Raw genomic sequence first — 13,773 nt, forward strand, 5'->3', positions numbered from 1 at the left:
TACAGTCAATGGAAACATGAGTTTAAACCTAGTGCCCGTGTTGGGAGTAGCCCCGCACCGCACGGCTACATTGGCACATGAGATATTGGCTTGTTAAGGCGAAGGCCTGAATTGGTCCGTAGCAATGGCTCATACCCGAAAAAAAGTGGCGTCTAGTCTAGTGATCAAAAGTGGAAGAGTGATACAAAAAAGTAGATGAATGGTACGAGAAATACGAGCAGCACTGGCTCATTCCCGAAAAAAATGACAATCAGGAATGGCTCATACCCCCTTAAGCAAGCAAAGATGCAATGGCTGAATATGAATGAAGAAATAAGAGAAAAAAAGAACGAAGGAAAGAAAAAAGAAACAAAATAACGAAAGAGAGAACAAACAAAGAAACAACGAAGGAAAGTAAAAATAATAATGAGCCATTCCACTCTGTGAAGCTGGTTGACCAGCGAGGCGCAGGTGACACATAATTTTGAACAAAGGTACGAACTCATTTATTGTCTTGATAGGTAGTCATTATTTCACTCGCTACTTTGATCACATTCTTCGATAATGTCAAATCAATGCGCTTACGGCGCTGGGGGGTTGGTTGGGCCCAATTGGTGTGGCATCGCAAAGGATATGTCTGCAACACAGAACGCGTAAACCACTTCCTTTTCGCTGCCGACACATACACATTCAAGTCACCGACAACAACTGAGATAGTGTCATCGCAGCTGATTCCCTGAAAGTGAGTAACCATGAACCTTACTGGACTATGAGTCATGGCATTTTTTTCTTGCTTACGGGGGTATGAGGCATTGCTCACGGGGGGATGAGCCATTGATGACGACATTTTTCCACATGCTGTTTCGTATGTTGGATGCGCGATTAGGAAGAATGTAAGCACTGTTTGCTTCACTTTGCTGAGTGCTTGTGGCCTCTGCCTTGCGGAACCATGAGACACTGCATTTTTTTACTTGCCCAATGCAGCATGAATGCTTGCAGAGGTATGAGCCATTGATGATGATAGTTTTTGTTCGCAGAGAACGAAAATGCATGGAACTCTAGCCATATACAGCTTTGCTGTTAAAGCGAAACAGTGCGCGTCGCTGTCGTTGTGCTTTTAACGTTACTTCTTTTTCTGAGGACAAATGTGCGAAATATGGAGTTAGATTCGCGGCTCTCAATTTTAGAACATTGTTTGTTCTTCACTGTCACTTCTACGTGACAGTAAAGACATGCTACATTTTCATTGAGTGAATACTGGTAAAATGACCATAGACCTTTGCTCCGCTTGCGTTTACCCTTATAACAAAATATTTTAAAAATCACAACCTATTTCTTCATCTAACAGTTGCAGAGAGCAGACTGTCTCAAGAGAAAAGAGAGAGAGAGAGAAACTTTATTGCAATTGTAAAGATTTGAAGGAGGGGTGGTCGGAGCCTCTAAGTCCAGGGCCCCACTGGCCTCTGCCGCCTGCCTGACCTGGCTAATTAATTACTTTTGTCCTGCCAGGTCGGAGCGGGCGAGCTGTGCCTCCACTGCTCCATTGTCCTACTGGTATTTGGCCTGTGAGGGTGCTTAGTGCCCGTGCATTAGGGTAGGTATGCCACCGCACCAAGGACAGTTGGCGCTATAACGAGTGGGATACATGGCGTTTAGCAATTTTAAATGGGGGAACACCCCGGTCGATATTTTACGCCAATTGGCGCCCTCTTCCCCGTTAAGTTGTGGGTGAGGCGGCGGGTATTTTTTGCGGACTCCACGCTGATGAGCAAGGATGTCTTTGGCATTTAAATTGGTGGAAGTTTGTGAGGAAAGTGCGCGTGGTTGGGGTTAGAAGAGGGACGCCGTCGCTTGGTTAGTGAACCCTCGAGCTAACGCGTTAGCCTCTTCGTTCCCCTATACCGCCGCGTGACCCGGGCACCAGAGTAGGCGATGATGGTGGTTGAAAGATTTGGGGATTAGCGCGAGGCTAGCCGCAGTCCCGCTCCCCTTTAGAAACATGCGACATGTCTCCTGGGAGTCCGTGACCACGACCGAGTCCCTTTGCGAACACTCCGCGTGAGCGAGTGCGATCGCCACTGCTAATATTTCAGTCGAGGGGGGGGGGGGGGATCCCGCCGTGGCCGACGCGGTAATTTGCTTTTCGCTGATAGCGCTCACGACTGCCAGGGCGTACCTCCTTTGGTAGTGCTGCCCGGTCGCCTCTGCATACAGAGCTGCATCCGTGTAGAACGTGTTGTACCTATGGTTATTAGAGTACGCTGACTGAATGTGTTGCGTGCGTGCTCTGCGCCTTTCTTTGTTGAACTCGGGATGCATATTCTTTGGAATTGGGGCTACTGTAATTTTGAATCTCATTGAAGGAGGGAGAGGTACGGCCTGCTCTGTCAGATAAACGGGGTGTGTTGGGATATTGAGTCTAGCCAATATTGCCCTAGCACTTTTTGTGAAGCTGAGGCGCTCCCACTGTCGCATCAGGGTGGCTTGCCTCAGTTCGTCGAAAGTATTGTGCACTCCTAAAGCTAACATGCGCTCCGTTGAAGTACATTTAGGCAGGCCCACAGCAGCTTTGAAAGCTGTTCGGATTATGGTGTTAGCCTGCTTTTCCTCCTCCCTGTTTAGGATTTGGTACGGCAAGCCATACGTTATTCGACTAACCACTAAGGCCAGTACGAGCCTTAGGGTATCTTCTTCTCGCATTCCCGCTTTTCGATACGTCACGCGACGTATCATTTGGGCTATGTTGTTGGCTGTGGGTTTTAGGGTCTTGTGTGTCTGCACCGCTCTCCCGTCGCTCTGAAGCCACAAACCCAGGACTCGCATCGTGGGTACCTCTCGGAGTGATTGGCCCTCAACCACGATGTTAATCGATCCTCTGGATTTGTAGCCTTTCGTGTGCATCCGGATAACCTCAGATTTTTCGGGTGTGCACTTCAGGCCACTCCATCTAGAAAATTTCTCCACCGCTAATACTGCGCTTTGGAGCGTATATTCCTTATCCCCTAGTGAACCTCTGCTCGTCCACAGCGTGACGTCGTCTGCGTAGAGCGTGTAACCTAGGTCGGGTATCCGATCCAGATTGCGTGCGAGGCGACACATCGCAATGTTGAAGAGAAGAGGAGATAATATAGCTCCTTGAGGTGTTCCTTTGTCAGGCATTTTAAATAAATCCGAAGTGATTTGGCCAATACTTATGCTCGCCTCGCGGTTGGAAAGAAACGCTCTTAAGTAATTGTATGTGCGCTCACCACAACCCGCGAGTTCGAGTTCCTCCAATATTGCGGCGTGAGAGACGTTGTCGAAGGCTCCTTTGAGGTTTAGTGCTAGGACTAGTCTCTCGTCGCCGTACGGTATATTAGTTAGAATGTCGTCTCTAAGTAGGAGGAACGCGCCCTGGCAAGATAAACCCGTGCGAAATCCTATCATGGAGTCCGGGAACCAGCTCCGCTCTTCCAGGTATCGCCGCAATCTGCTATGGATAACCCTTTCATAGAGCTTACCTAAGCAGGACGTCAGCGAAACCGGCCATAGTGTATCAATCGAGGGATTCTTTTTTGCTGTGGGGATCATGATTATTTTAACCAATTTCCACTCTTGGGGCAAGTCTCCATTGGCCCAGCACTCACTATTAAAAATCTTTGTGATTTCGCTAGGGCTACCGAATCCATGTTTCGAATCATTGCATTTGTTATCGAGTCTGGGCCTGGTGCCGAGTTTTTAAGTGCGGATTGTGCCGCCTCATACACTTCCGCATACGTTATATCTTCGTCTAATTTAGGGTGCGCCTCCCCCGCGTATTGTCTCCTCGCGTACGATGATCCCGCGGTAGGTGAGGGTCCTATGGACGCATGGACGAGATCCTGGTCTTTATCGCATGGACGAGCGCATGGACGAGATCTTGGTCTGTACCCTGGAAGTTGTCTGCTATAATTTGGAGCTTCTTGTTATTCTCAGTACGCGTGCTCATGGGGTCTAGCATGCTTCGTAATATTCGCCACGTACTGGTCGTTCCCAGAGTTCCTAATAGGGTTCCACAGAACGTTGCCCACTTGTTTTTAGCGAGCTCGTCCGTGTCCGAGCCGTCGGATTCTGTTACGCAGTGGCTTATTTTAGTTTTTGCCGAACGCGCTCCTATCGCAATTGCGCGTTTTTTGGTGGGAACAGCCTTCGAGACTGCCTTAAGCTGTTCCGCCACGAATACCTTGCGTTTCTCGAAGTCCTTCGCGCATAGCTGTTGAAATTCCGTTAACCTTTGGGTAACTAACGTCATCATTTCAGGCATAAATATTTTCAAGAGAAAAGACGATTTTATTGCTTACTATTGAGGTTTCACCGGACGGCAGAAAAGGGAAATTCAACAAAAAATATCCTTAGTATATTTAAAAGTCCGTCCACTTTGAAACGATTCATTTGAGTTCCTGCTTTGCACGCTGACACCGACTGGAGGAAAAACGGCGGAAAGATAAGCAAAAAATAAAAGATAAGAAGAATAGTGAAGGGATAGCAAGAGTGAACAAACTCAAAGAGCAATGGCCGCTAACAGTCGCAAGCGTTCGTATACAGTCTGCAGTCGTTTTTGAGAAGCACAGTTGGTCTTTGTGGCCTTGAGCATCTATTAGTACTTGGGACAAGTCCCCGAGACATTTTCCTCCCAGCGCTATCTGCCATCCAAGCGGCTAATACTGAGCTCCTGGAGCCGAGCGCGGAGCGTCAGGCGTTGTGTCCAGCATCCATGATCTAACCAGACGCGTCGGCTTAGAAACGAGAAGATGGTTACTAATGCCTTTTGATGATTTGGATATGTTTTTCAGGAGACCCGAGACAGCACCCTGCCTTCTAATGTCTTATTATGCTGGCGTTCCCGTACCCTAAACTCAGTTCTTAAGGGACGCTCACCGTAAAATGTGGTAGTGTTGCTTACGTTTAACATACGCAACGTATCTTTCCTACGTATGTAAGCTGAGATACGCTATTTCAAACTGCCTGTTCAGAATAGCGTTTCGCTGAATAAATATTGTTACGGGAAGGAAGAAGCGTTCGTCTATTTACAAGTGGCTTTTAATGGCGGAGCCAACAAGCGTAGAGCATCGATACTCTTAAACACTTCTTCGTCGTCTCTAACACCACCATCAGCGTCGTCTTCTTTCCACATTACCGACTGTGACATCACCCCCGTCGGAAAAAGCACCTGATTGGTGCGGCTCATCTGTCCGAGAAAGGTAAGGTTTGAGACGGCTGACGTGGATGATGTCAGAGAGAGGTGAAGGCACCGTGGCATCCAGCGGAGACACTTCATACGTGACAGTGGTCACCTGGCGAAGGATGCGGTAAGGGCCATAGTATTGCGAGAGGAATTTCTCCGAAAGACCAACATGCCGAGTTGGATACCAGACTAGCACAAGAGCACCTGGTTCATAATGCACGTCGTGATGGCGCTGGTCGTAACGGCACTTCTGGCGTGTCTGTGAAGCAGAAAGACGAATGCGGGCAATCTGGCATGCTTGGGTCGCTGTGGTTATGACATCCCGAGTGTACTCTGTCGGCGAATCGAGCGTGGTCGAGAGGAGTGTCTTGAAAGGCAAAGTTGGCTCACGGTCGAAGACGAGATAGAAGGGGGAATAGCCAGCTGTGTCGTGGCGCGGGGAATTGTAGGCGAACGTGACAAATAGTAGAGCAATGTCCCAGTCGCGATGATTGGAGGAAACATACATTGCGAGCATGTCAGTTATTGTGCGGTTCAGGCGTTCGGTAAGACCGTTAGTTTGAGGGTGGTAAGCGGTAGTAAGTTTGTGTTTAGTAGCACATGATCGAAGTAGCTCGTCTATGACTTTGGAAAGAAAGTATCTGCCGCGATCGGTGAGAAGCTGACGAGGTGCCCCGTGGTGCAAGATAACGTCGTGAAGCAAGAAATCAGCGACGTCTGTAGCGCAGCTGGTCGCTAGGGCTCTAGTAATGGCATAGCGAGTTGTATAGTCCGTAGCGACGGCAATCCACCTATTTCCGTCATTCGACATAGGGAATGGTCCGAGAAGATCAACGCCAACGCGAAAAAAAGGGTCGGCTGGTATATCCAAAGGCTGCAGCAGTCCGGCAGGAGGCACAGCTGGTCTTTTCCGGCGTTGACACGACTCACACGTGGCAACATAGCGGCGAACGGAGCGGTTGAGACGGGGCCAGAAGAACCGTCGCCGAATTCGGTCATAGGTCCGCGTATCGCCAAGGTGTCCAGCGGTGGCAACGTCGTGCAGCTGCTGCAGTACAGTCTGTCGCAGATGAGAAGGAATCACGGTCAGGAGCTCGGGCCCGTCGGGGTGCATGTTGCGGCGATACAGGATGCCATTTTGTAGCACGAACATGTGAAGGGATGGGTCAGACGGATCAGAGAGCAGGCGTTCGATAATTGGGTGTAACGACTCATCGCGTCGTTGTTCAGCGCCAATGTCTTGCAAGGCAGAGAGCGAAAGAACGCAGATTGGTGCGACATCCACTAAGCCGTCCGGTACATCGACGGGATTTCGAGACAGGCAGTCGGCGTCCTGATGTAGAAGACCCGACTTGTAGACCACACTGTATGTGTATTCCTGCAGCCGTAGGGCCCAGCGACCGAGGCGTCCGGTGGGATCCTTAAGGGAGGAAAGCCAACAAAGGGCGTGGTGGTCGGTTGTAACTGTAAATGGCCGACCATATATATAGGGTCTGAACTTGCCCACCGCCCAAATGAGGGCGAGACACTCGCGCTCGGTAATCGAGTAATTTCGCTCTGTGGGAGAGAGGAGGCGGCTGGCGTAGGCGATGACGCGGTCGTGCCCACATTGGCGTTGAGCTAAAACTGCGCTGATGCCATAGCCACTAGCGTCAGTGCGGATTTCTGTCGGAGCGGAGGCGTCAAAATGGGCGAGAACAGGAGGTGTGGTGAGCAGCGTGATGAGCTGCGAGAAAGCAGACGCTTGTTCAGAGCCCCAAGAGAAAGGAACGTCTTTCTTCAGGAGGTCAGTCAAGGGGCGGGCAACATGGGCGAAACTTTCCACAAACCTGCGGAAGTACGAGCATAGGCCAATAAAGCTGCGAACATCTTTGGCACAAGTTGATACGCGGAAATTCTGCACAGCGTGAACTTTAGCGGAGTCGGGGCGAATGCTCGATGAATCGACGAGGTGTCCGAGCATAGTTATTTGGCGGTGACCGAAGTGGCACTTGGACGAGTTGAGCTGCAAGTCAGCGGTGCGAAAAACAGAAAGAACAGATGAAAGTCTTTCAAGATGAGTCGCAAAAGTTGAAGAGAATACGATGACGTCATCCAAGTAGCACAAACAGATGGACCATTTCAAACCACGCAAGAACATGTCCATCATCCGTTCAAAGGTCGCCGGGGCATTGCACAAGCCAAAAGGCATTACCCGGAACTGATAGAGGCCGTCTGGTGTGACGAATGCGGTCTTTTCACGGTCCATTTCGCCCACGGCAATTTGCCAATATCCAGAGCGAAGGTCTATAGATGAAAAATAAGTGGCACCATGGAGACAATCCAGAGCATCGTCAATGCGGGGAAGTGGATATACATCTTTCTTGGTGATCGTGTTTAGATGACGATAGTCAACGCACAATCACCAGCTGTTATCCTTCTTTTTGACGAGAACATCAGGGGACGCCCACGGGCTGGAAGAGTTTTCAATAATCCCTTTGGCAAGCGTCTTGTCAACCTCGCTCTGGATAACTTGTCGCTCAGAGGGCGACACCCTGTATGGCCGTCTGCGAACAGGTGCCGCATCGCCGGTATTTATCCGATGTGTCACGACCGTAGTTTGACGCAAAGGGCGATCGTTCAGATCGAAAATGTCGGAGTAGGACTCGAGGAGGCCACGGAGCTGTGCGGCTTCTTGGGTTGAGATGTCCGGTGCAATCATCTTTGTAAAGTCGTCGCTCGGTACTGATGCAGAAGGCGCAGAATGAGCAGTGGTCGAAGACGGCGCAACAGATAGAGCAGAAATGTGGCACTCGTGCGTTGGTGACAACGTGTCAAGATACATGCCTCGAGGAACTACTTGTGGGCACTGTCCGAAATTTAGGATGGGAAGGCATGTCGGATTGTCAGCTACAGAAACGATGGTGTGTGGGAAGGAGACATTGTAAGAAAGCAGGACTGACGTCGAGGAAGTAAGGACATAGTCTCCGTCAGCTACAGGTGGGCTGGTTAAAACAGGGATGAAGGTTGCTGCAAGAGATGGCAGGCGTATAAAATCCGCGGAACAAAGTTTAGCTGGAGCTTGAGCCGGAAGGTCAATGGGAACAGGTAGGGGTAGGTCAAGTTGTACAACACCGGGGGAACAGTCAATCAGAGCAGAATGAGCAGACAAAAAGTCGAGTCCGAGGATCACATTATGAGGGCAATGTTCAAGCACACTACACAAAACGGACGTGTGGCGACCGGCGACACTGACACGAGCAGTACACATTCGAAGCGCAGCCGGAGTTCCACCATCGGCGACCTGGAGCAGTCGAGTCGGAGCAGGGGTAAGTGATTTTTTCAAGCGCGTTCGAAGCTCCGCACTCATGATGGAAATTTGGGCTCCAGTGTCGATGAGTGTTGTAACGGGCAAACCATCCACGTCCACGTCCAGAAGGTTCCGATTAGTAGGCAGGGTCAGCAGAGGAATTTCAGGCCGGTGTTCTAGAGCAGCGTCACCTCCAGGAGCTGCCCCAGTTAGTTTCCCGTCGGAGAGCGGCGACGGTAAGCTGGGGATGGAGAGCGACGCAGCTGGGGCGAACGGGAGCGGCGACTGTGTGGTGACGGCGATCGGCTGGTCGCGGTGGCTCGAGCGTTGTCATGTGCGTCTTCAACCTCGGTGGAGAGTGATGGCGGGCGAGGATTCAGTGGGGAGCGGCGGTAGGCGGGAAAGCTTGGTCGTGAGTGGGCTGGCCAGGAACTTCGACAGTGGCGAGAGATGTGGCCCACATGTCCACAATAAAAGCAGATGGGTCTGTCGTCATGGGTGCGCCATTCGGCCGGGTTGCGATAGCTCGGATAGGGACCGTATTGGCTCCGGTGAACAGGGGCAGAGGCAGCAGACGAAGCAAAGTCAGGACGGCTGGCGGAGCAGATGGATGGAAGACCTACATTGGCAAGTTCTTGGCGAATGACCGACTGAATGAGGGACACAAGCAGCCGGGAATCGTCAAAGCACTGCGTGACTGGCGTGGAAGGAGGCGCTGCTTCGATTTCTCGCCGAACGATACGTACGACGTTCCCGCTGGAGTTGGACTCACGCGGTGGACAAATGTCTTCGCACCTCGACGAAGCTGCGGTATTAGGTAGACGAGTAAACTGTCGAACTATGCGGCGACTCTTCCCGTCCTCAAAGCGGCGACATTCGTGAATTATCTCATTGACCGTTGTGATGTTCTTATAAACAAGCAGGTTAAACGCGTCATCCGTGATGCCCTGTCCGTCTGTCTGTCTGTCCGTCCATCCGTCCGTCCGTCTGTCTGTCTGTCTGTCTGTCTGTCCGTCCGTCCGTCTGTCAGTCTGTCTGTCCATCCGTCCGTCCGTCCATCTGTCTGTCCGTCCACCCATCCGTCCGTTCGTCTGTCCGTCCGTCCGTCCGTCCGTCCATATGTCTGTCTGTCCGTCCGTCCGCCCGTCCGTCCGTCCATCCGTCCATCCGTCTGTCTGTCCGTCCGTCTGTCCGTCTGTCTGTCTGTCTGTCCGACCGTCCGTCCGTCCGTCCGTCTGTCCGTCCGTCCATCCGTCCGTCCGTCTGTCTGTCCGCCCGTCCGTCCATCTGTCTGTCCGTCTGTCTGTCTGTCTGTCTGTCTGTCTGTCTGTCCGTCTGTCTGTCGTCTGTCTGTCTGTCTGCCTGTCTGTCTGTCTGTCTGTCTGTCTGTCTGTCTGTCTGTCTGTCTGTCTGTCTGTCTGTCTGTCTGTCTGTCCGTCCGTCCGTCTGTCCGTACATCTGTCCGTCCGCCTGTCCGTCCGTCCGTCTGTCCGTCCGTCTGTCTGTCCGTCTGTCTGTGTGTCTGTCTGTCCGTCTGTCTGTCTGTCTGACCGCCCGTCCGTCCATCTGTCTGTCCGTCTGTCTGTCTGTCTGTCTGTCTGTCTGTCTGTCTGTCCATCTGTCTGTCGTCTGTCTGTCTGTCTGTCTGTCTGTCCGTCCGTCCGTCTGTCCATCCATCTGTCCGTCCGCCTGTCCGTCCGTCCATCCGTCTGTCTGTGTGTCTGTCTGTCCGTCTGTCTGTCCGTCTGTCTGTGTGTCTGTCTGTCCGTCTGTCCATCCGTCCGTCTGTCTGTCTGTCTGTCTGCCCGCCCGTTGGTCCATCTCTCTGTCCGTCTGTCTGTCTGTCTGTCTGTCTGTCTGTCTGTCTGTCTGTCTGTCTGTCTGTCTGTCTGTCTGTCTGTCTGTCTGTCTGTCTGTCTGTCTGTCCATCTGCCTGTCGTCTGTCTGTCTGTCTGTCCGTCCGTCTGTCCGTCCATCTGTCCGTCCGCCTGTCCGTCCGTCCGTCTGTCCGTCCGTCAATCCGTCTGTGTGTGTGTCTGTCTGTCCGTCTGTCCATCCGTCCGTCTGTCTGTCAGTCTGTCCGCCCGTCTGTCTGTCTGTCTGTCTGTCGGTCTGTCTGTCTGTCTGTCTGTCCGTCCGTCCGTCCGTCCGTCTGTCCGTCCATCTGTCCATCCGCCTGTCCGTCCGTCTGTCTGTCAGTCTGTCTGTCTGTCTGTCTTTCTGTGTGTCTGTCTGTCCATCTGTCCATCCGTCCGTCTGTCTGTCTGTCTGTCTGTCCGCCCGTCCATCCATCTGTCTGTCCGTCCGTCCGTCCGTCCGTCTGTCTGTCTGTCTGTCTGTCTGTCTGTCTGTCTGTCTGTCTGTCTGTCTGTCTGTCTGTCTGTCTGTCCGTCCGTCCGTCCGTCCGTCCGTCCGTCCGTCCGTCCGTCTGTCTGTCTGTCTGTCTGTCTGTCTGTCTGTCTGTCTGTCTGTCTGTCTGTCTGCCTCCCTGTCTGTCTGTCTGTCCGTCTGTAATCTTACGCCGACCCAGCGGCGGAAGTAGTCTGCCTGCTTGGGCCACTAGGTATGTGCTCCTTTCATGCCTGATGACGCCAGGAAACCAGGCCTGGTGCCACGAACACTCAGAAATCTATTAGGGAGAGCAAATAATGCTCCCTCACACCTTTTGTGTTGTACAGTGGCGCTGAGGTATTTCTTGTACAATGTAGGAGAATTCACTGTAAAGAAAGAGGTGCATGGTTGGGCTCATGCGTTTTAGGTTCATCAACTTGAATTGTTTCAAGGAAACCTGGCCAAGTATTCGCACCTGCTTTATGAGAAGCCTGTCACTATGATATACAGGTGGTCTTTCTTAATGGCACCAAATTTTAAGAAACAGATCAATGTAAGTATTCATGACATTATTGTTTTTATTCGAGTGTTCAGGTGGTAACCTCCGGATACGGAGCAAATTGAGAAGTTGTGTACGGAATTCACGAAGGTATCTTAATTATCCTTGGAAACAATTACCTTGGGTGGCTAAAGCAAATGAGTAGTTTGGAGCCTGTCTTCGAGATTGTGTAGTAGAGCGAAGTATGTGGATTAAGAATGCCCCTATAAGAGCTAAGAACAAATATTTCGCAATTAAGTGTTACTGACGCGGGAAAACACCAAGGGTAAAATCGACTTGACCACTTCCAGCCTTTAGATATATTGCCATGATTGGTCAGCTCCGTGAGCATGTTCTTTGCTGCCAGAAGACTGTCGATTTTTATTCCCATTGTTTTTCTGAAGGCAAGCCGTTTAAGCTAGAAATGTCAGTGTAGCAACGAATTTGCGCTGCCAAAAGCTTGCTTGGGCACAGAAACAATACACGATTGAACGATATTGCAGATATAGCGCGTCATTGCCCTGAAGACAGTGCGCCACCGCCGACAGCAGCAAGATAACGAAGGTGAACCACTTGGCAGCTAATTACGGAGCCGTGCCAGCCAAGGGTTACAATACTAATGTTATAGGCGCTTTCTTTCTTTTTATCGGTTTCGCTTTCAGCAAGAGATAGTACTAGAAATGCAGTGTCATTTATTCTTGTCTCGTCGATTTAAATAGGGGTTTTAACGGTCTCCACATCGCGTTTGTTTCCAGGAGTAGGTGTAAGCAGGAAAATGTTCGCTCACACCCGTAAACACGCAAACACCCGCGCAGGCACACACACACGCACTCTCTCTTCCTCACCCGAACACACACTCTCTTCCTCAGACGCACGCACACAAACTCACTCCACCGCACGCACAGACATCCATGCGCACACAAGCACGCACAATTTTGCCTGAAGGCATGCATGCTGAGACTGGAAAAAGCGCGGTCCCACACGTGCACATTCGCACGCCGCCATGTATGCACCGCAAGCACGCAAGCGCACACATACATGCACTAACACGCGCGCACACGCTCACGCTTACGTACGCACAGATGCAGGCATGCACACACGTCGCGAACGCTCAGACATGCATACATGCACTCGCCTGTATGCATATGCAAAAACGGAGGCACTAACACACACTCTCTCTCCCTCACGCACACACACACACACACACACACACACACACACACACACACACACACACACACACACACACACACACTCTCTCTCTCTCTCTTCCTCGCGCACACACATGCTCTCTGTCCATCGCACACGTACACTCTCTCCGTCTCCCTCGCACAAAAACGCGCTCTCCCTCACACACACGTACTCTCTCTCTATCCGTCGTACGCGTGGGCACACACACGCACATAAACACACGCACAGACATACATGCGCACACACGCACGCACAAATTTGTTCGCAATCGTGCATGCTGAAACTCGAAAACACACGCAGGCACGCGCGCACGTTTACACGCGAACGCAGGCACGCACATACGCCGCGAACGCTTACACACGCATACGCGCACTTGCACCCATGCCAACGCATATACGCAGGCACACGCCCGCACACACATACAGAGAGTACACATGCCCATGCAACCATGCCCAGGCACGCTCAAGACATGCACACGCATAACCACTCTCTACAATCTCGGCTGCCTGCCAGATACCTGCGCGTGCTAACAGACTTCATAACCATAGTGTTTCTAAATATACCCTAGAGGGAAATGTGGCGCTAGTGTCTACGGGGGCTCTCATGAGTGCGCCTCAACCTACATGGGAATGGTGGGAAGTACAGTCTTCGGATTGACTTCGATCCTTAGACCGACTGCGTTTGATTAAGGCGCAGTAAACAAAGTTATAATCAAATATTATCGCGTAAAATTGAAAGTTATTTCTGCAGTATTCTATGTAATGCGTAACACCTTACATAAACATTGTATCACTTTGAGATTGAAGCATGGTTTGCCACCAGGGCACACCAGGGTATGCATTCCTCAGCAATTGTGTTCCCGATTTAGCCTAGAGAATAATTATTTATTTATTTTTACAAAAGCAATAACAACCGATCATGTGCTTGTACAAAAAATACTCAACAATAAAAATGTTGTGTTGTGAGAAAAGTGTTTTATCTTTGGGAGACATGCTGCAAGTGTCGTCTGCTACGACGCTTGCTCGCTGCGAAGGCGGGAAAAGTGAACTTTTCTCGCAGATGGCAGGCACTTACGAACTTTGCCACTCTTTCTAAAGGCTACGTCGGATGTCACGATCGCTGAACGTCCTTTAAGCACATCTGCTGCAGTGCTAACGGGGACGCTTTTGACCTCCTACGAGTATGCCCTTTTATTGTATGTTGACCTACCGCTTCTACTGAAGCGTGCGCGAGCAGCTGTTA

Source organism: Dermacentor albipictus, chromosome 1 (genome assembly GCF_038994185.2).
Source record: "Dermacentor albipictus isolate Rhodes 1998 colony chromosome 1, USDA_Dalb.pri_finalv2, whole genome shotgun sequence".
NCBI lineage: Eukaryota > Metazoa > Arthropoda > Arachnida > Ixodida > Ixodidae > Dermacentor > Dermacentor albipictus.